This window comes from Chiloscyllium punctatum, chromosome 2 (assembly GCF_047496795.1).
Source record: "Chiloscyllium punctatum isolate Juve2018m chromosome 2, sChiPun1.3, whole genome shotgun sequence".
NCBI lineage: Eukaryota > Metazoa > Chordata > Chondrichthyes > Orectolobiformes > Hemiscylliidae > Chiloscyllium > Chiloscyllium punctatum.
In genome coordinates, this window is record NC_092740.1 from 63,434,993 (window position 1) to 63,457,462 (window position 22,470).

General features: G+C 41.2%; 1 protein-coding gene across 4 annotated transcripts in view; it reads left to right on the forward strand.

Annotated features, from left to right (window-relative positions):
• rgmb (repulsive guidance molecule BMP co-receptor b) overlaps positions 1-22,470 on the forward strand; it is a 172,920-nt gene that overhangs the window by 108,776 nt on the left and 41,674 nt on the right. The window contains exon 2 of one of the 4 annotated variants that reach the window (XM_072583570.1): positions 2,656-2,746. The exons of the other annotated variants lie outside the window; for them this stretch is intronic. The gene's annotated coding sequence lies outside the window, so the exon portion shown is untranslated. The remainder of the gene's footprint in view (positions 1-2,655; positions 2,747-22,470) is intronic. 4 annotated transcript variants of the gene reach the window in all.

Consider the following 22,470-nt stretch of genomic DNA (forward strand, 5'->3'; position numbering starts at 1 on the left):
TGAAGGCTTTGCGGTCCATTTGTGGTATTTGCTTCCGTGGTTGATAAATGGGGGGAATGTTGAAGACATGAATTATAGAATGAAGATCATTGTGGATAAAACCAAAACCTGGAAGACAGTTAGGAAAGCAGGTGAAAGAATTAACGTTTTAACAATTGTGAAGCAGTTAGAGAAAGTGAGATACTTTAAATATTTGGGAAGTATAACGCCTGAAGTTTGCAGCTATGTTAAGGAGGTGAGAGCCAGGAATATAATGTAAAATGTTGCATTTGAAAGAAGATTTTATACCACCACTCTGTTGGTACTGCTAGGGCTACAGGACTGCTGACTAATCCAATTGGTAGAAAGCTCTCTAAGGTAGGGCTTACTGTTAAGAAAAGGACAAAATTCTCACTTTAAAGCAATTAAGCGAGCAAGATCTGCTATTTCCCTAACCTTTAGCTTGGGTGATGGGGGCTATTTTGACTTGTAAACTCCAGCCTGAGGATATTGACTGAACTATGAACACAGAACTGAAGAAAATATATTTGCAAATAGTTTGATAGGATGAGTCAAGAATGATATTTTGAATACTTGAATTGGATTGGGAGTGTATTAGGAGGAAGTTGTGGGGGTGGAGGGGGGGAAAACATGTTGAAGAAGTGCTGAATGTTTTGCTCTGGCCCACCTCAAGATGGGAGGTTAAATGGACTTAAATAAAAAACAGAAATGCCAGACGAATGAATGCAAAAGGAGAATTGAGCTAATATCTGCCTCAGGCAGACCGATGTTTTTATTAATCCTATTCACCTCTAGATATTATCTCATACAGATATTGAGCATTGCAAACTAGCTTCCAGTGAGATATATAGTAGTATTTTAATGAGAAGTTGGTTCATGTGTTTTGAAGTGCTGTAATTGCTGGTACGACCGTACAATGTAATATTTTTGTTAACTTCCAAAATTTGCTATGGGCATCTAAACCACATAGGAAGCGTTAAGGATGCTGAATAAAATGAAACTAAATGAGAACAATTTAAGGAACACTGCATGAGAGCAAAGTAAAAATGGAATTGAAAAGCAGAAATATTTTTCTCGTAAAGGAGTTAGGTTTTACGGCATGAGCAAAGTAAGTTATTTTTGCCAAGTTGCTGATATTGGCAGACGAGCATTCGATGTGTTCAATGACATCTTCGGTCTGCTATTTTAAAGGCCGGATGCAAATAATTAGATGCAAGCAGGTGGTGTTTGCCTCAACTTTGGTTATTGGCTGAGTCAAAATAACCCACTCTAGTTCTTTTTATCAGAAGCAACAGTGATTTTTGTTGCTAGACTAAGAAAAGTTTCTTCAGCTTTATATAATCTGGCCTATATTAAAATTGTAGGCAGAAGGATGTCATGAGATGTGTTGAATGCTAAAACAGTTATTTTTATGATGCAATGGTGCTAACAAAATAGGAACAATTAGGGTGCATATGTTAAGATGTTGTAATAAGTTAGCTGTGGAAAGATGAACTTTATTAACTTTGAGAAACACGTCAGAGGCTGAGGGGGTAACCTTATAGAGATTTATAAAATCATGAGGGGCATGGATAGGGTAAATAGACAAGGTATTTTCCCTGGGGAGGGGGAGTCCAGAACAAGAGGGCTTAGGTTTAAGGTGAGAGGGGAAAGATTTAAAAAGGACCATGCAGCAACATTTTGACACAGAGGGTGGTGCATGTGTGGAATGGGCTGCTAGAGGAAATGGTAGAGGCCAGTACAATTGCAGCATTTAAAGGTCAACGGGATGAGTATATGAATAGGAAGGGTTTGGAGAGATATGGGCTTGGTGCTGGCAGGTGGGACTAGATTGGGTTGGGATACCTGGTCGGCTTGGGCGAGTTGGACCAAAGGGTCTCTTTCCGTGCTGCACATCTCTGTGATTCACAAAAAGAAAAAGCAATCTTTATTTACTAAGTAACTTTAATCAAGTGCCCTAAGGTACTTCACAAGAACATTATGGTTCTCTTGAGGTAATGGCAGAATGCCAATTGATGGGGATTAGCACTTGTTAAATGCCCTGCCCATGACACTCACCTCAGTAATATTTAGAGTCCCATCTCATCAGACCCACCAAACAGGCTAGGCATCAAGAAACAAACTAAGAAATGCTGGAGAAACTCAGCAGAAACTCAACTTCTTTGCACAGATAGTTCCTTTGCAGCGTAATGGTTGCGTTCTTGTGCAACCCCACATTATTAAAAATGTGCACTTTAGAAACAGTGATTAAAGTGTTGGAGCTGTAATTGCCAGCACACGTTTTAAAGTTTGCACTTTAGAAAGTGTCCCCAATTCGTCAAGCGTGTTGCAGCGAATTTACATTAACAAAATGTTATAGCAGAACGACCTGTACTAAAAAGCTTTTGTGTTCCTTGTTGGAGAAAAATTATTCACCAATTGGCAGAGCTGTTAGTTTTATGTCATGTCTCATGATTGTCCTTTATGTTAAAAAAATCATATTTTCCTGTAATAAATCATGAAGCGTAAGAAGTCTAACAATTTTGACTATTTGGAGGTGGATTATTTAACTGCAGTAAGTCTTATCCTACCCCTTGCACTTTGATGTATGTGTCTGTATGTACAAATAATGGTTTTTTTGCTTGATTTATTGTTGTCACATGTACTGAGATACAGTTGAAGTGCTATACAAGCAGATTCATCCCATACAAAGTGCACCAGGGTCACAGAAGAGAGTGTCGAATACAGTATTACAGCCGCAGAGAAGGTGAGGAGCGAAAGAGATCTATTTGCAGTGCAGTTGTGTAAAATAAAGTACAGATATTTTGATCTGGTTGCTCAATACTTCAATTATTTTGGAGGTCTTCTGTGTTGTAAGTTTGCTTTAGTTTCCATTATAAGACTATCTACATCTACAATTCTATTATTTTAATATAATATGTTTGTGGATCCTTAGAAATGCTACTACACCACCCATTGTCTATTTCATAAGAACATTAGGAACAGGAATAGGCGATTAGGCCTGTTGAGTCGAGAGTGTGGTGTTGGAAAAGCACAGCAGGTCAGGCAGTATCCGAGGAGGGGGAGAATTGATGTTTCGAGCATAAACCCTTCATCAGGAATCCTTATGAAGGGCTTATACTCGAGACATCAATTATCCTCCTCCTCAGCTGCTTCCTGAACAGCTGCTTCCTTTTCCAGCACCACACTCTCAACCCTGATCTCCAGCATCTGCAGTCCTCACTTTCTCATTAGTTCTGTTGAGCCTGCTTTGCCTTTCAATAAGCTCCATTTACCCGCCCACTCACCATAACCCTTAATTCCTTTTACTGTTGAAAATTCTCTGTATCTTTGCCTTAAAACATTCAATGGGGTAGCCTCAACTGCTTCACTGGACAGGCAGTTCCACAGATGTTGGGTGAAGAAGTTCCTTCTCAACTCAGTCTTAAATCTGCTCACCCTTATTTTCAGGCTGTGTACCCTAGTTCTAGTTTCACTCACCAGCGGATATAATCTCTCTACCTTATCCATTCCTTTCATGAAGTTGTATGTTTCTATAAGGTCACCCCTCATTCTTCTAAATTCCAATGCATATAGTCCCAGTCTATTCATTTTTTTCTGCTAATGAGGTAACCCTCTCAATTCCAAAATCAACCTAGTGAACCTCCTCTGCACCCCCTCCAGTGTCAATACATCCTTTCTCAAATAAAGGGATCAAAACTGTACAAACTACTCCAGGTGTGACCACACTAGATAACCTCCCTATTTTTAAACTCCATCCCTCTAGCAATGAAGGGCAACATTCCATTTGCCTTCTTAACTACCTATAAACCAACTTTTGTGATTCATTCCCAAGAATGCCAAGGCCCTTTTCACAGCAGTATGCTGCAATTTTTCATCACTTAAATAAATGGCTATTTTGCTGTTCTTCCTACTAAGTACTACCATCATACTCCCTTTTGCCAGACCTTTGCCCACGCACCTAACCTATCTATATCCCTCTGCATACTTTGTGTCCTCTGCACACTTTAAAATGAGTGGAGGAGCAGTGTTATCTGCAAACTTTGACACGCTACACTTGGTCCCCAACTTGAAACCATTTATGTAAATTGTAAACAATTGTGTTCCCAACACTGATCCCTGAGGCACATTACTAGCCAATGATTGCCAATCAGAAAAATACCGACTTGTCCCCATTCTTTGCTTTCTGTTAGTTAACCAATCCTCTATCCATGCTAATACACTACCTATAATGCTATGTATCTTTATCTTATGTAGCAGCCTTTTGTGCAGCACCTTGTTGAATGTCTTCTGGAAATCCAGATACACCATATCTATCAGTTCCCCATTGTCCATTACATATGTATTGACCTCAGAATTCCAGTAAATTAATTAAACAGGACCTGCCTTTCATAAACCCATACCGCATCTGCCCGATGGGACTATTTCTATCCAGATGTCTTGCAATTTGTCATTGATACTTTGAAGCATTTACCCCACTACAGAAGTTAAACTAATGGGCTTATAGTTACCCGTCTTTTGTCTACTTCCTTTTTAAACAGTGGTGTCACATTTGCTGGTGATTTAAATGAAACTCGGTCTCTGTATTGTTCCTTCCCTAGCTTGCAGCATGTTTTTACATGTTGCTGGCTTTGTATCAGCTCCTTCTCGCAAGTTGGCCTCCCTCAGAAGCATTTAAATACATTGTTAGGAAGTCAAGGGGAAGATGAAATGATTGAATAGACAAGATTCTTAAAAGTACTACCACAAAGGAATTCAACTCCTATTTATATACTGCCTGTTTATTTACTTTTTGAGTTGAATTATGGTCAAAGAATGAGGACGGTTAAACCAAAGGTAAGTATTTAGCATTTTGTTCAAGTTGCCTACTTTCTCATGGATGGGAGAAACAACTTTGTGAAGATTAATAGTCAATGTACAAAAGACGGACTTTGTGGCACTGAGATAAATCACAACTAATGAACTTGCTCTACTGAATTATTGCCTTGTAGCTACTGAGGCCAAGCTTTGTCAGTTAGATAGTTGTCTAATGAATTTGTAATTAATAGACAGACAGAGTTTGATGATTAGGTCTCACTGCAGTTTTGCACCTGCAGTTAACAAATTGGCTATTGTGCATGTGTCACAGGATGGCCAGCCAAATAAATCCACCTATGCTGTAATTTAGAATAGATCGGCTATTTACTTTTGTTGGACCCAACTGCAAAGAATATCTCTTTTCTAACCCAGATGAATTGTGGAGTTAGATGAAGTGCAGTAGGAGAAAATGCACACTGCAGTGAGTTTTTTGTCCTGTTCTTGTACCATGTACAATAGCTGGTCACACCGGTGCACTTCGCAGTACCTGTCAGGATGGGTCAGCATAAGCAGAGCTATAGACAAAGGTATCACTAAGCAGAGACGCCAGAGTATATTGTTCAATGGTTTAATTGATCTGTATTTGATTTATGTTTTATTTTATCTGATTGCTGTATTGATTGTTTAAGTCGGTATGACGTAAATTAGAGCTAAAGTAAACAGAAGATTCTAGAAGAAAACCTCTGGTTCTTGGCATCTGTGAAGACACCTTCCCTTCTGGATGGAAGTAGTTATGGGTTTGGAAAGTGCTGTTTAAGGATCCTTCCTGAACTTTGTGGATGGTACACACTGCAGCTACTGAGTGTCTGTCTGTGGTGAAGGAAGTGAATATTTGTGGCTGTGGTGCCAATCACTTGGGCTGCTTTGACCAGGATGGTGTCAAACTTCTTGAGTGTTGTTGGAGTTGCTCTTATCCAGGCAAGTGGGGATTTTACCATTACCGTCTCTGACCTGTACCTTGTAGATGGTGGACAGACTTTGGGGAGTCAGGACGTGAGTTCCTTGCTTGCTTTAATAAAATGTTCCAAGGTACTTTACAGAAACATTATAAAGTTTGATACTGAACCACATTAAAAAGATATTAGGGCAGATTACCGAATGCTTGGTCAAAGGGGTAGGATATTTAAGTTTCTCAAAGGATCGGAGGTTGGGAGCAGAGGGTTTTAGGGAAGGAATTGCAGAAGTTTGGGCCTTTAGCAGCTAAAGTCATGTCCACCAAATAGAGCAGTTGAAATCAGGAATATTCAAAAGGAGGCCAAATTCAGAGGAACACTGATATCTTGGAGGACTATGTGCTGGAGAAATTTCAGAAGTAGGAAGCATATGGCCACAAAAGGATTTAAAAATGAGGGTAATAATTTCAAAATTGAAGTATATTTTGATCGAGAGAATGGAAGTTGGAAAGCACAGGCATAATTTCATGTAAATAAGGATGTAGGCAACAGAGTTTTGGCTGAGTTATAGAGTTGTAGTATAGGAAGCTGGCCCAAACTGCATTGGAATAGTCCATTCCAGAGAGAAAACATTAATTGGTGGGGGTTTCAGAGACAGGTGCATTAACATAATATAGAGCAGAAAAAGGCAGTGTTAGTGATGGTCCAGATTGCAGTAAGATGCTCATTTCAAGGCTAGATGCAATACCAAGGCTGCTAGCAATCTGGTTTAGTCTCAGCCAGCTCTGACAGAGAAGAATGGAGTCAATGGTTGGGAATAGAGTTTATGGTAGGAATTGGTGGTAAGTGATAGAATCTTATTGGGTTCTGAGAGGCATGGGCTGCGGGAGATGTGTGGCACAATAAGCAGAGGAATCCATTGGGCCCCTGTCTTGACATTTGAGATGACCTTGTTTCTCCTTTTATGCTTTTAACAAGTGGTGTGACAAGATTTTCTCTCGAGGCAGTGGGAGTGTCAATTGATAAGGAGTGATGCTAATAATATGTCCTGTTCGGGGCATAACTCAACTCAGTAACATGCAGAGTCACATCTGATCAAACTCTCCTAACAGGCTAGACATTAGGAAACAAACACAGAGAAAGCTGAAGAAACTCAGCTCTGGTAGCATCCTTGAAGGAGGAAACAGAGTTTACGTTTCAAGTCAGATGTCACTCCTCTTCTTCCTAAAAAGCTTTAGTATTCTTTGCAGGAGGAAGGTTATTTAGCGATTGGCAGAGCTGTTAGTTCTGTGTCATTTTGATGAAGCTGAAGGAGGCATTTTATTTCCCTTTTCACAAAATTACTTTGTTTTAAAAAAAACAATGCTGTTGTTGCCACAGTATTGATGTGAAACGTGCAATTTGGATTCTGGTTACTGGCCACCCTTCGGATATTGAAAGTGGAGAATTCAGCAATGTAATGAATGTCAAGGGACGATGGTTAGATTCTCTTTTGTTGGAGATGGTCATTGCCTGGCACTTGTATGGTGTGAATATTGCTTGCTCCATGTTAGCCTAAATCTGTCCAGGTCTTGTTACATTTTGGCATGGATTGCTTCAGTATCTGAGGAGTTGTGAATGGCACTGAGCATTGTGCATTCATCAGCGATTATGCCACTTCTGATCTGAAATTGAAAGGAAGATCATTAAAGCAGCTAAAGATAGTTGTGCATGACTTTAGAAACTCCTGCAGAGATGTCCTGGAGTTGAGGTGACTGACTTTTAACATTCATAGCCATTTTCCTTTTGTGCCAGATAGGACTCCAATCAATGTAGATTTTTCCCCTGATACCCATTTACTCCAGTTTTGTCAAGACTCCTTGATACTACACTTTATTAACTGCAGTCTTGATGTCCGGGATAGTTGCTTTCACCTCACCTCTGGAATTCACCCCTTTTCTCCATGTTTGAACTGAGTCTGTAATGAAATCAGAAATTGAGTTGCTCTGGCGGAACACCAACTGGGCATCAGTGAGCAGGTTATTGCTGAGCAGGCGCTGCTTGATTCGACTGTTGATGACATAAGCCATCACTTTACTGATGATTGCGAATAGACTGATGACTGACGCGCAGTAATTGGCCAGGTTGACCTTGTTCTTTTTGTATACAGGACATGCCTGGGCAGTTTACCACATTGTTGGATGGCTGTCAGTGTTGTAGCTGTCAAGGAACAACTTGACCAGGGGTGTCGCAAATTCTGAGCATAGGTCTTTAGTGTTGTTACTGGAATATTGTCAGGCCCTATAACCTTTGCAGTATTACCTCTAACCATTTTTTGATATTGTATGAAGTGAATTGCATTTGCTGAAGACTGGCATTTGTGATACTGGAGGAGGCTGAAGGTGGTCATCCACTTGGCACTTCTTGGCTGAAGTTTGTTGCAGTGTCTCTACCTTTTACGCTGATGTACTGGGCTCATCTATCATTGAGGATTGGGATGGTTGTGGAGCTAGTATGTTTGTTAATTGACCACCATTGTTCACAACTGGATATGACAAGAACCTAGATCTTATCTGTTCGTTATGGAATTGCTTGGCTCTGTCTTTAATATAATGCTTAAGCTACCTAGCATGCAGATAATCCTGTTTTATAGGATGACTTATATTTGGGCATGCCAAGTGCTTCGCTTAGCTCTCTTGCACTCTTCATTGAATTTGATTCATTCCCTGGCTTGATGAAGGTAGTAGAGTCATGTCACAAGGTTGCAGATTATGTTGGAGTACAATATTACTGATGGTTTTCCACAGCACCTCATGGATGCCCGGTTTTGAGTTGCTAAATGTACTTGAAGTCTGTCTCACTTAATGGAGGTGCCAGTGTTGAACTGGGATGGATGGAGTCAGAAGTTAACATGACAGCAGGTTATAGTCCAACAGGTTCATTTGAAAATCACAGCCTCCTTCATCGGGTTCAAAAGCTTGTGATTTCATATATTCCTATCAGACTATAACCTGGTGTTGTGTGACTTCTGACTATATCTCATTTAACACCATGATAGTGCTGCACAATATGGTGGAGGTATTCTCAAGACTTTGTTTTCACAAGATCTGTACTGTGGTCACTCTTACCATTGCTGTCTTGAGCAGATTCATTAATGGCAGGCAGATTGGTGATTGGGTCAATTAGGTTTTTCTTTCTTTATGATTCCCTCACCACCTGCTGCAGACCGAGTCTTGCCTGCTATGTCATTAGGATTTGAGTTCAGTTATTATTGGGCTTGGTGAGCCATTCTTTGAGATGGACAACAGAATCCACAAGGCAGAGTATATTCTGCACTCTTGCCACCCTCAGTGAGATATAACCAAACAATGCATACACATACAGAGTGAACGAAATAAATGAATGAAGATGGAGGAATAAAGAAGGAGACGGCGATATATGTTTCAATACTAACCCTGCTAATCCAGGCTGTTTGTGTATTTAGCATTTCAAATATTGGAGATGACAGATAAAGTTGTTAAATGGAAGTCATTTGATGTCTCCTGGTTTAGGTTGATGATTGCTACATGTAAAAGTTGGAATAATGTTGCGTTTCAAATAACTAATTTCCCTGAAAAAAAAGTTCCTTCTACTTCCCACCTCTTCCAAGAAAGCCACCTCATTAATGAGTGACAAGAACCATCAACTTGTTCATACCTCTGCTTCTAATCACAGACTCCAGAGAATCATTTGAATGTTGGAAGTTGGTGTAGAAAAGAGTTACATGGACTGTTCACTTGTTTCGGTGGTTGATACAAGGAAAGGTATATGCGGGAAGGTTTTCCACTGGGAAGGAATCATAAAGGTTTATATGCTATTGGAAAAACATACAAATACAGATAAATACTTAAAATTGATTTAAGAGCATAAGAATATCAAAAGGGAACAGGAATAGGCTATGGGGTCTCTAGAATTCAAACATCCATAATTATCAGCCTTGAATGTATGGAGTATCTACTGTTCTCTGGGGCACAATTACATAAATTAACTTTGATTTCTTTTGTCTCTGTCTTAAATGGAAGATTCCTTATCCTGGGACTATGACCCATAGCTCTTGACACATCAACTGAAGGAAACCATTTCATGGAATCTATTCTGTCACACTGCTAATGTCTGACAGATTGTCTTGAGTGTGAACATCTGAGTTGCTCTCAGCACGGGCATGATGGGCTGAATGGGCTTCTTTTGTGCTGTAATCATTCTGTGATTATATCTGGTCTTGAACATTGTTATTGATGCTTCTCTTACTGCCTGCCCAAATTGTTTCCAAGTGTCTGTCTTGGCTGGGGAATATCCCCTGGACGGTCTTCTCATGTCGTGAGCCATCTTGTTTTGCAAAATGATTCTGACTATGAGTGTGGTCATTGTAAAGGGTTGTTTGGGTTTGTGAGGCAGTTTTAATTGGAGAATAAAGTGCCAAAGGCAAGTACAAGGTTATGAGCGTTCTAATTGAGATATGGGAGGAATTTGGAACATTGACCGAGGGTAAAACCATAAGGGAGGGGGTTGTGTGAAAGTCACATCCTCAGAAAAATGAAGCAAGGCATATTCTTTTTGTTTGTCATTTGTGTACATTAATTGAACACCTTGCAGCACTTCATTCATATTCTAGATAAGATGTTTCTAGCATTCATATTTTCTACCATCTCATTCCAAACCCATTATTTCATCTGTCTGTTCATTTTGCTGGTATCTTAAGGTAAGTGAACAGACACTAGACTTTTATCTGTTTGACCAAGACCTCCATCACTGTCATGCTAAATCTGGTACCATTTATAGAGAGATCATCAACAAAAATGTAAAAAATTGCAATAGGTTCAAGCCATATTAAATGACCCATTTGGATGAAAGGTCTTTGACCTGAAATCTTTATTCTGTTTGTCACTTCAGATATCCTCCCAAATCTGCTGAATATTTGTGTTTTTGAAGGACCCCTCACTTGCTTTAAATATGTGTCAACTCTGCTTTCTCAAGTGGCTAGCTGCCACTCAACATGGGTTGTGTGGTAATGAAATATAGTTGGTTCTGATATAACGTGATAATTTCATTTACGTGTGATTTCATGTTATAAGAAAATCCCGATGATGAGGAAGTCATGACTGAGGTGTAACGGTGGGTCACTGATTAGCACTGCTACCTCACAATGCCAGAGACCCAGTCTCTCTGTGGAGTTTGCACGTTTGCCCCGTGTCTACGTGGGTTTCCTCCAGGTGCTCTGATTTCCTCCCACAGTCCAAAGATGTGCAGGTTAGGTGAATTGGCTGTGCTAATTTGCTTGTAGTACTCAGGGATGCGTGGATTAGGTGCATTAGTCAAGGTAAATGTAAGGAATGGGTCTGGGTGGATTGCTCTTCAGAGGATCAGTGAGGGCTTGTTGGGTCAAATGGCCTGTTTCACACTGTAGGGATTCTGTGCTTCTGTGAACAATTCAAGGATATGGGGCAGGCTATTTAAGACTGAAATGAGGAGAAATTTCTTCATCTAGAGAGAATGGTGAACCTCTCACCTCTAGTATTCAGCATATCCAAACATCTACCCACTGTCTCAGGGTTGGGAAAAGTGCATGATGACTGTATGCTTATTATTGTGGAACGGTCTTTTACTTGTGTAAGGATGACCATTTATTCTTTTTGCCAGTGATGGTATAGGAAAACGTTTTGGGAGACAGAGAGAGTAGATGCACCCTCAAAAAGCAAATATCATTGAGGATCTGAAAAATATTTTACTTGAGTGAATTGAGGGGTTATAATTTTAAAGTGATTGGAGAAAGGTATAGGAGAGATATCAGAGGCAGAGAGTGGTGGGTGTGTGGCATGCACTGCCAGCGGTGATAGGAGAGTCAGATACATTCGGGACATTTAAGTGACTGCTGGACAAGCACATGGATGGCAGTAAAATGAGGAGTGTGTAGCTTAGGTTGATCTTAGATTAAGATAAATGCTTGGCACAACATTGTGGGCTGAAGGGCCTGTACTGCACTGCACTGTTCTATGTTCTATCTCGGGTCCTAAATAACCTGTCCTGTATCTTTAGACTGTGAATCCTCAGTCTGCATTCCCCGGTCATTGGGCGTATCCTCCCATGTTTCACATTGTCTAGACCTGTTAGGATTTTGTAGGTTTCTGAGATTCCAACAACCTCCACACCTACACCCACACGGACCAACCAACCCACCCATTCTTCTCAGCTCCAGTGAATATATTGATTCAACCTTTCCTCATGGATAAGTCCTGCCGTCCCAAAAATAAGTGGGGAACGTTTGCTACACTCCTTTTGTGGCCAGCATATCCTTCCTCAAATAACAAGATCAAAAATGTGCACAATATTCCAGGTGTGGTCTCGCCAAGGCCCTGTAGAATTGCAACAAGATATCCCTAGTCCTGTGCTCTCATTCTTTCCCTATGTAAGCCACTTGCCTTATTTACTGCCTGCTACACTTGCAAGCTTACTTTCAGTGACTGATCTGGGTGACAACTAGATCATATTGCACTCCCCTTTTCCCAACCCGTCACCATTTCAGTTAATAAACACATTTATCCACATTACACTTCATCTGCCTATTCACTCAACTTGTCCAAATTACACTGAAGCATCTCTGCATCCTCCTCATAGTTCATCCAGCCAGCCATCTTTGCATCATCTGCAAACCTAGTGATATTACATTTAGTTCCTTTATCCACTGCCCTGCTGTCATTGATTGCACTTTGTCAGTTCCTTGGGAGGCTGGGCCATGTTTGTGAGATAGGACTTGTCATGAACAGGAGGTTCTTAGGTAATAGAGGAATATGAGCCATGTGGGATTAATTTAGAATGGCATCATGGTGGGCTGAAGGGCAAATTCCTGTGCTATGCTGCTGCATGTTCTAAATCCATTTAATATGAAATAGCCTGGATTCGAGCACTGATACCAGCAGCACCCCCCATTAGTCACTCAAAAATATCTGATTATTCTGACTTTTTGTTTGCTGTCTGTCGATCAATTCCTTATCCATGTGAGTATATTATCCCCAATTCAATGTGTTTTAATTTTGTGGGCTAAGAACAATGCAGGAAGAGAAACCTTAGTCTGACAAGATAAAGGAAAACAGAAGACAGTGGATATTTATCTGCCAAAGTCTGATGATGTATCAATGTTTATTTTTGCTGCACTATGAAGGAACTCAGCAGGAGCATCCAAATTATGTGAATCCACACTGCTTATTCCCCACTGCATGGGGAAGGAGGAATTGACTGTGCTGAATAGATTGTACTTAGCACCTTCCCCTCCCCCTGTGCAATAATGCTGGGCTCTTACTAGCAATACTGCATCAGTATCCATATGGATAACATTTCCTTTGTGTTTTCATGCACTCTGTGGAGCCTCCACTCCATCAGTCAACACAGCAGCAATTATACAGCAGTGTGCACACTGACCCCAATTGACATCTTGTAGTTCACATTTTTGGGCATTTAAATAGTTGAGAGATAAAAAATAATGTATTCATTTAGCTTTCCCATCATCGCTGAGTGACAGTATTTAATGCCATCTTCCTGTTCTTCTCAGCATTGATTGGTCTCATTGAAAATGTAATTGTTATTAGAAGATTGAATTAATGTTTAATCTTTTTTAACAACACACCATTATTATACCAATAATAACACAAAGTAATTGTGAAAAACAATATGCATGAAGCATTGATAATGCACGTCTTTGCACAAACTAGATTTGAGGAGAGAGTGGGAAAGCAACTGGGAACAAAGGCTTTTCTTTGTTTGAAATAGTTAAACTTCACACAAAGAAAGAAAGGAAATTAGGTACACAAGTCACCTCAAACTCCAGACAGTCCCTCATGGGCAAGAAAATAGCGCGCGTCGTTGATGGCAACAAATTGTTCATTATTGCTTAAAAACCTGATAAATAAAGTATTATTTCAATAAGATGGACTGCTTAGAAGGAATAACAACTGGGTTTTAGGTTTTAAAATTCCAGGGCTGTATATTCCAGTGAAATTACCCGCCCATGCCTGTATTTCTATAAAGTTAAAGATCTCACAATACCAGGTTATAGTCCAACTGTTTCATTTGGAAGCACTAGCTTTCACAGCGCTGCTCCTTCATCAGGTGGTTGTTTTATCAGCAACTGCCTGATTAAGGAGTGGTGCTCTGAAGGCTAGTACTATTTACTATATTCATGCCCCTCATGAATTTTAAGACTTCTATAAGGTCACCCCTCAGCCTCTAATGCTCAGGGAAAATAGCCCCAGCCTATTCAGCCTCTCCCTATTCAGTTCAAATCCTCCAACCCTAGCAATATCCTTGTAACTCTTTTCTGAACCCTTTCAAGTTTCACAACATTTTTCCAATAGGAGGGAGACCGGAATTGCACACAATATTCCAAAAGTGGCCTAACCAATGTCCTGTACAGCTGAAACATGACCTCCCAACTCCTGTACTCAATACTCTGACCAATAAAAGAAAGCATACCAAACACCGCCTTCACTATCCTATTTACCTCCAACTCCACTTTCAAGGAATTATGAACCTGCACTCCAAGGTCTCTTTCTTCAGCAACACTCCCCAGGACCTTACCATGAAATATATAAGTCCTGCTCTGATTTGCCTTTCTAAAATGCAGCACCTTCTTCACTGTTCACTACATCTCCAATTTTGGTGTCATCTGCAAGCTTACTTACTATACCTCCTGTGTTCACATCCAAATCGTTTATATAAATGATGAAAAGTAGTAGATCCACAGGCCTCCAGTCTGAAAGGCAAGCCTCCACCCCCACCTACCTGTTGAGCTAGTTCTGTAGTCAGATAGCTAGTCTTCCCTGTATTCCATGAGATCTAACCTTGCTACCATGAGGAACCTTGTCGAGTGCCTCATTGAAGTCCATATGGATCAAGTCCACTGCTCTGCCCTCATAGCAAGTGCAGCTATGCAGAGGTTAGAACGAACAGCCCTTACCACAATCCAGCCCAAGCTTTGGATCTGCTATGTGAATGACACCTTTGTCATCACGAAATGCAACAAATCAGAAGAAACCCACAAACACATAAACAGCATGCTCTTGTACAATATCCTTACTGGTATACAGTTCACCAAAGAGCTAGAGAACAACACCAGACTCCCCTTCCTCGAAGACACAATAGAACGAAAAGCCAATGGAGAGCAGCAGAGCAGCATTTACAGGAAAACTACACACACTGACCAGATACTCAACTACAGGAGCAACCATCCCAACAGCCACAAATGGAGCTGCATCAGGGCACTATTCAAATGAGCCACAACATGTTACAGCATGCAGGAGCTACAAGAAGCTAAGGAAAAACACCTATACAACATATTCAGGAACAATGGGTACCTGATAAGTACAGCCCGCCGATTCAGACAACAGACCTAAACAAGAAGACACAACACACCCAGAGACTCTAGCCACCCTGACATACATTAAAAACATCTCTGAGATGGCAATCAGAATACTCCTGTTCCTTGGCATCATGGTAGCCCACAAACCTACCATCACACTGAAACAGCTCCTGATGAATTTAAAGGACCCCGTATCAACAACCAGCTGAACAACATCATATACAAAATACCCTGCAAGGACTGCAACAAGCATTACATTGAACAGGCGGGCAGGAAACTAGCCACCAGGATACATGAGCACCAACTAGCAGCAAAAGACATGACCAACTATCACTAGTATTCATACCCACAGATGAAGAGGGACATCAGTTCGATGGGGACAATACATCCACCCCGCATCAGGCTAAACAAGAATATGCATGGGAATTCCTCGAGGTCTCTACATCCACCCCACGTCAGGCTAAACAAGAATATGCATGGGAATTCCTCGAGGTCTCTACATCCACCCCGCGTCAGGCTAAACAAGAATATGCATGGGAATTCCTAGAGGTCTGGTATTCAAACCAGAACTCAATCAACAAACATATTGATTTGGACCCCATTTACCAACCTCTCAGAAAAAGAACCAGAAATGATATCACCCACCACAAGAGACCAAGACACACAACTAGAAAGCGGGACAGAACACCAGCGCTTCATAGGAGGCTCACCGATGATGCTACCTAGCATGGCAACGAAATGTCTGAGAACAAATCTACCAGCTCAGCGAGCAAACTTACAACCCGATTGTAGAAGAATGCAGGGGAGAACACAAAGATCAGGAGTAGGAGTAGGCAATTCAGACCCTTGAGTCTTGGCCTTTAGTTGATAGTCATGCCTGATTTCACCTTGGCCTGAACTCCATTTTCCTGCCCACTCCCATAATCCATAATTAAGGATCTCTCTATCTCGATCTTAAATTTACTCAATGTCCCAATATCAACCGCACTTTTGAGGTAGCGAATTACACAGATTCATAGCCCTTTTGAGAGACGTAATTTCTCCTCACCTCTGTTTTAGCTCTATTACCTTTTATCCTGAAGCTGTGACCTCTCATTCTCAGTTGCCCAACATGACGAAACATCTGTTCTACGTCTTCTTTGTCAATCCTCTTCAGCATCTTGTATACTTCAACTGGATCACCTCTGATTCTCCTAACCTCTGGAGAGAATAGGCCTAAACTGCTCAGTCCCTCTTCATCAGAAGAGGTCTACTCCTGCTCCTGATCTTTATGTTCTCCCCTGCATTCTTCTACAATTGGGTTGTAAGTTTGCTCGCTGAGCTGGTAGATTTGTTCTCAGACATTTCGTCACACGCTAGGTAACATCATTGGTGAGCCTCCTTTGAAGCACTGGTGTTCTGTCCCGCTTTCTATTTGTGTCTCCCTTCCTCTCTGGAATCAATCTAGTGAACTCCTCTGAACTACTTCTAATACAACTACATCCTCCTTCAAATAAGGGGACCAGAATTGCATGCAATATGCCAGGTACTGTCTGTCTAATGCCCTTGCAGATGTGACAACAATTCCCTACATTTATATTCTATCCCTATAGCAATACATGCCAAAATTCCATTTATCTTTCTAATTACTTGCTATATCTATATTCTAGTTTTCTGTGATTAATGCATGAGGATGCACTGAAGCAGCCTGTAGTTTCTTTCCATTTAAATACTAAGTTGTCTTTCATTTCCTTTGACCAAAAGGATAACCTCTCACTTTACTATGTTAAACTTCATCTGTCAAATTTTGGCCCTTTCACCTTACCTATCCATATCCATTTGTAAATTTCTTATTTTTCATGCAGTTTACTTTCCCACCTATTTTAGTGTTATCTGCAAATTTTGCTGTAGTACTTCTGTGACTGCACTGCATCCATTTCAATAATGTAAATTGTAAATAGTTAGGGCAAAAGGACTTAAACTTGTGGCACTCCTTTAGTTTCAGTTTGCAAACTAGAAAAAGACCTATTTATCTCGACTCTGTTTTCTGTTGGTTAGCCAATCCTCTATCCAAGTTAATACATTACCACAATCCCATGTGATCTTAGCTTGTGCATTAATCTCTTGTATGACACCTTATTAAATGTCTTCTGGATATCCAGATATATTGCATCTACAGGTTCCCATTATCAACATTTGTTGTTGGATTTTCCAAGAACTCTAGCAAATTAGTCAAACATGCTTTACACTTCATAAAATCATGCTGACTCTGATGGATTTTATTTTGACTCTTCAAACATCCTATTATTAATTCCTTATTAATGCATTCCAATAATTTCCCAATGATACATTTTAAACTAACTGGTCCATGGTTTCCTACTTTCTGCTTCCCTTTTTGAATAAAGGTGAGTATTGTGAAAAAACAGAATGACTGGCTTGTTAAATAAGTTGGTGAAAGTGAGGACTGCAGATGCTGGAGACTAGAGTCGAGAGTGTGGTGCTGGAAAAGCACAACAGGTTAGGCAGTATCCGAGGAGCAGGAGGATTGACGCTTTAGACAAAAGCCAACTTACATATTTTGCAGAGTAGAGGAAGAAAACAAATTATTAAGGAATCTAAAAATAAAAAATTGGGGAGCTTAGTGCACATAAGAATGCAAGAACTCCAAGCAGGAATGGGCATTTAGCACTTGAGTCTGCTCTTCCATTCAGTATGATCGTGGCTGATCTCCTCTCGGACACAACTTCACTTTGCCCACTCCCCATGACCCTTCAACCCATTACTGATATAAAAATCTGTTCACCTCCTCCTTAAATTTACTCCATATCCCAGCATTCATCATTCTGGTGTAGTGAATTTTACAGATTAGATTAGATTACTTACAGTGTGGAAACAGGCCCTTCGGCCCAACAAGTCCACACTGCCCCGCCGAAGTGCAACCCACCCATGCCCCTACATCTAGCCCCTTACCTAACACTACGGGCAATTTAGCATGGCCAATTCACCTGACCTGCACATCTTTGGACTGTGGGAGGAAACCGGAGCACACAACGCTTGAAGTAATTTCTCCTCATTTCTGTTTTAAATCTACTACCCTTTCTCATACAACTGTCTCTTCTCATTCTAAATTGTTCCAGAAAAAGAAACATCCACTCTGCAAGAACTTTGTCCATCCACTTTGGCACCTTGTATACTTCAATCAGACCTTCTAAACTTCAGGCCAAAACTGTTCAACTTCTTTTCATAAGGCAAACCACTCATCTCTGAAATCAATCTACTGAATCCCCTCTGAACTGCCTCCAGTGTAATTGCACCCTCCTCACAATTGCAGCCTCAGAATATGGTGAGGATGACACTGCCAGTTGCTTTGAAGCAGATCATGTGTTTGGCACCTTCTAGAGTGGAACATGCACTGTTCCAATGTCTGGTTTGCCATTGATTGTTGCAAAAAGAGAGATCATGAAGGTTCCTTTATTCCAAGTGCAAGGAGTGCATTTCATTCTCTCTCGCCACAAAGTACCAGGGAGAGTGAGTACATAATGCCAAAAAGATTTCTGGTTTCCCCATGATGCAGGGTGTCACTGACAGCACACAAGCTGTTTTGTGACATTGCATGTAGGTTCTGAGATACTGCACCACAAGGGATTTCAACTATTCAATGTTTGTGTGGTGTATGGCCATTCATATTGAGCGATTAGATTAGATTACTTAGTGTGGAAACAGGCCCTTCGGCCCAACAAGTCCACGCGACCCTCTGAAGAGCAACCCACTCAGACCCATTCCCCTACATTTACCCCTTCACTTAACACTACGGGCAGTTTAGCATGGCCAATTCACCTAACCTGCACATTTTTGGACTGTGGGAGGAAACCGGTGGAAACCCACGCAGACGCAGGGAAAATGTGCAAACTCCACACAGATAGTTGCCCAAGGCGGGAATTGAACCTGGGTCTCTGGCGCTGTGAGGCAGCAGTGCTAAATACTGTGCACTGTGCTGTCCATAAATTAGATTAGATTAGATTACTTACAGTGTGGAAACAGGCCCTTCAGCCCAACAAGTCCACACCGCCCCGCCGAAGCGCAACCCACCCATACCCCTACATCTACCCCTTACCTAACATTACGGGCAATTTAGCATGGCCAATTCACCTGACCTGCACATCTTTGGACTGTGGGAGGAAACCGGAGCACCCGGAGGAAACCCACGCAGACACGGGGAGAATGTGCAAACTCCACACAGTCAGTCGCCTGAGGCGGGAATTGAACCCGGGTCTCTGGAGCTGTGAGGCAGCAGTGCTAACCACTGTACCACTGTGCCGCCCAAATGTTCTCCCCTTTTTTTTTCCAGCCATGTGTGGAATGAATTTCATGTGCATTGATATGTGCAGATGTGAACAAGCTGTGCAAAGTATATAATAACATACATATTGTATATTTATAAACGTTAATGTAGGTTTTGAAGCAGAAGAAATACCACAGTGATAACATGCTAGTCCATAAATGACCAGGTTTACTGAATTCAACTTTAGATTTACTGTGATTGGATTGAACACATGACTTCAACATACCATGCCCACGACACTACAACACCTTTAGACAGGCATTGGTTTTGTAAAAATGTTTTCTAGGAAGTGGATGTCACTTGACATGCTGGCATTAATTGCCCTTGAGAAGGTGGTAACAAGCCGCCTTGGTGAACATCACAATCCATATGGTGTGGGTGTGCCATTCGTGTTGCTAAGGAGGTATCACGTTTTAATGAGTTTGAGTGTGGAAAAGTTGAATTTGTGGCAATAGCTTAAGACCGTACGTGGTTATTTTGTTTAAATTTGATAAGACAAAGAATAGCATTTATAAAACACATGGCAAATGCACCTTTTTCAGCTAAATCTGAATAGTGAGTGAAGTAGACCAGTAATTTCTTCATATCAGAAAATATTATCAAGCAAAGATGAAGCATTCTGTAAATTTGGAAAGAGGTTGGCTCTTGTGAACTGAGTGATGGAAGTAAGAGAGACAGTGTCCCTGTGAATTACGTGAATATTGAAGGGGAATACTATAATTTAGGAACTAAGATAGTGAGTATTATGAAGAGGTAGAATGACTTGGGTAGCCTTGGGTTAAGTAATAGTACTTACTCTACCTAATTTAAAAAAAAATAATCTGACTTGTGAATTAATAAATTGGAGTACCACTTTTTAAAGTGTCACAATGCACAGAAAAGTGAATTGAGGAAAGGTAGTATTCAGAAGGATGCACAGTTTAAAATGCTTCAGGAGAATCCCCCGCAATACACTATTATTTATAGATGTGAGCTTGGAATCCAAAACATTTCACATACTCTCCAGAAATAGTTTGTTTTTAATGCGTCAAATATCTTTGGAATCATCTTCTTTAGTATTTCGACAAATCCAGCTGCTGCAAAATAAGTAAATTAGTTGCATTACTGGCTCAAAAGTCCTCTTAGTAAATTAATAACTTTACACCTCATAATTGCTAACAAACTCTTCCATCCTAGCTCCAGCTCTTTACCTCTGCTGATTCAACTGCCTGTCCCCTGTTCCAGACTCTTCAATTTCCATTTCTCTCCTAACTCACCACATCTCCCACTTTTGCCACTTTTCTCCCTGCATCTCAGTCCCTCCTCCTTGTCCTGTTCTGCTGTTTCCATCCCATTCTGCTCCCTACCTCTCCACTCACCCAGCCCCTCCTGCTTGCCCTCCGCTCCGTTCATCACCCCTCCTTCCCATCTTGACTTGCTTTCTACCTCTCAACTGCTCGCCAGCCCCTCCCCACTCACCACATCATCTCTCCGATCACTCCCCCTGCTCACCCATCTCTCCCCTTGCTGCTTCACTCCAGCCTGCCACCTCTCCCTCTCACATCCCTCATTCTTGCAGCTTCCATTTCTGACATTATGCTCACTGTGTCTTGTGTACTATTCCACTGACTGTATCACTCACGCTCACTATTTTCCCCTTTTTCCCTGAACGCTAACTGTGAGCTTGAGGAATGGGCAGTGAGTGGGAGAGTTGTGAAGGGAGGCCGTGAGTAGAGGGGTCAGCAAGTGAGCTGCAGGAAAGACAAGTGCTAACAGAGCTTCGGACTCTGGGGACTGAAATAAATGCATTTCAACTGTTAATTCCATCTGATTGATTGTGTCAGGCTTGACTCTTGTCCATTAATTTTCTGTCGTGGGTAGTCTACTAGTTCTTTGCTTGTGGACTAGAGTGGCAGGAAACCTAATTTACCCATTAGTACGTGTGCTGCAGTAATAATTGTGTGTATAGCAGCTTCTCGACATGGGTTAATGACAGGCTGGCTGCCTCATGGACTGATAATGGGATGACAAAAGTTGTGATTGTGAGAGAGGACAGCAAGATCATGCTGCATAGATCAACTACCACTCCCCTGAGACATCACTTCATCAACCCTAATAATGTATTGGAAAACACATCATCCCAGCAACCAAACACCCTGTGGCCCCCACTTGAGCAAAGTAACTGTAGCTGTGTCCAGCACAGCAATATGTTGAACCTGCATGACTTCAATCTCAGCTTCCACTGCAATATTCAGTTATTGGGCTACTTCTGTTTGTGCTGCAGTGGAAGCCAAGACAATGGTTGTCAGATGCTGCACTATGTCCATGTCTAAAAATCTGTATGGAGTTGCCAGTGGCTTCCCTGTTGGAAATAATGTGCTCTAAGATTCATGTAGGACTCCTTCTTCACCTGCTCACCCACAACTTGGTCTTCCAGCACTGCCTGGCAAGGTTGCAGCTCTTAACTATCTTAACAAGCAAAGGCACAGATTATACCGAGAGAATTTGGAATGCAACAGGTACATGCTTGCTCTATCTGCAGCTTGTAAATTATAAAAAAAATGCATGAAGAGGAGGAATTTCAATGTGCAGAGCAATAGCCTGCTCATGCACACTTCTATTGGATGCCCATCTCCAGGGACCCAAACTGGAAGTCCACTGATGATTTCAGTCCACCCATTCCTACCTCCATTGCAACCCTCATGTGCTGTCAAAATCCTGCCCAAGGTGAAAGTTGGCAAGGACAGAGATTGCAGTTGAGCTTTTTGAAAAGGAGGGTTGATGAGTTTTAAATTGCCTTAGAAGAGGGAACTATTTAAAATATCAGTTAACAAACACTGTGGCTGCTGGGAATCTGAAACGAAAACCCAAAATGTTGAAAACATTGAATACATCGGACAGCACTGTTAGGGAGAGGACGTTAACATTTCAGATTGATGGTCTTTTAGCTTTGATTCAATGGGGAAGTAGAGAGAGCAGCACTTGCAGGTCTGTTAAGGACATAATGTGTATCGAGGAGCCCTAGCAATGCTGAAGTCAGGTTGGTATCAGGG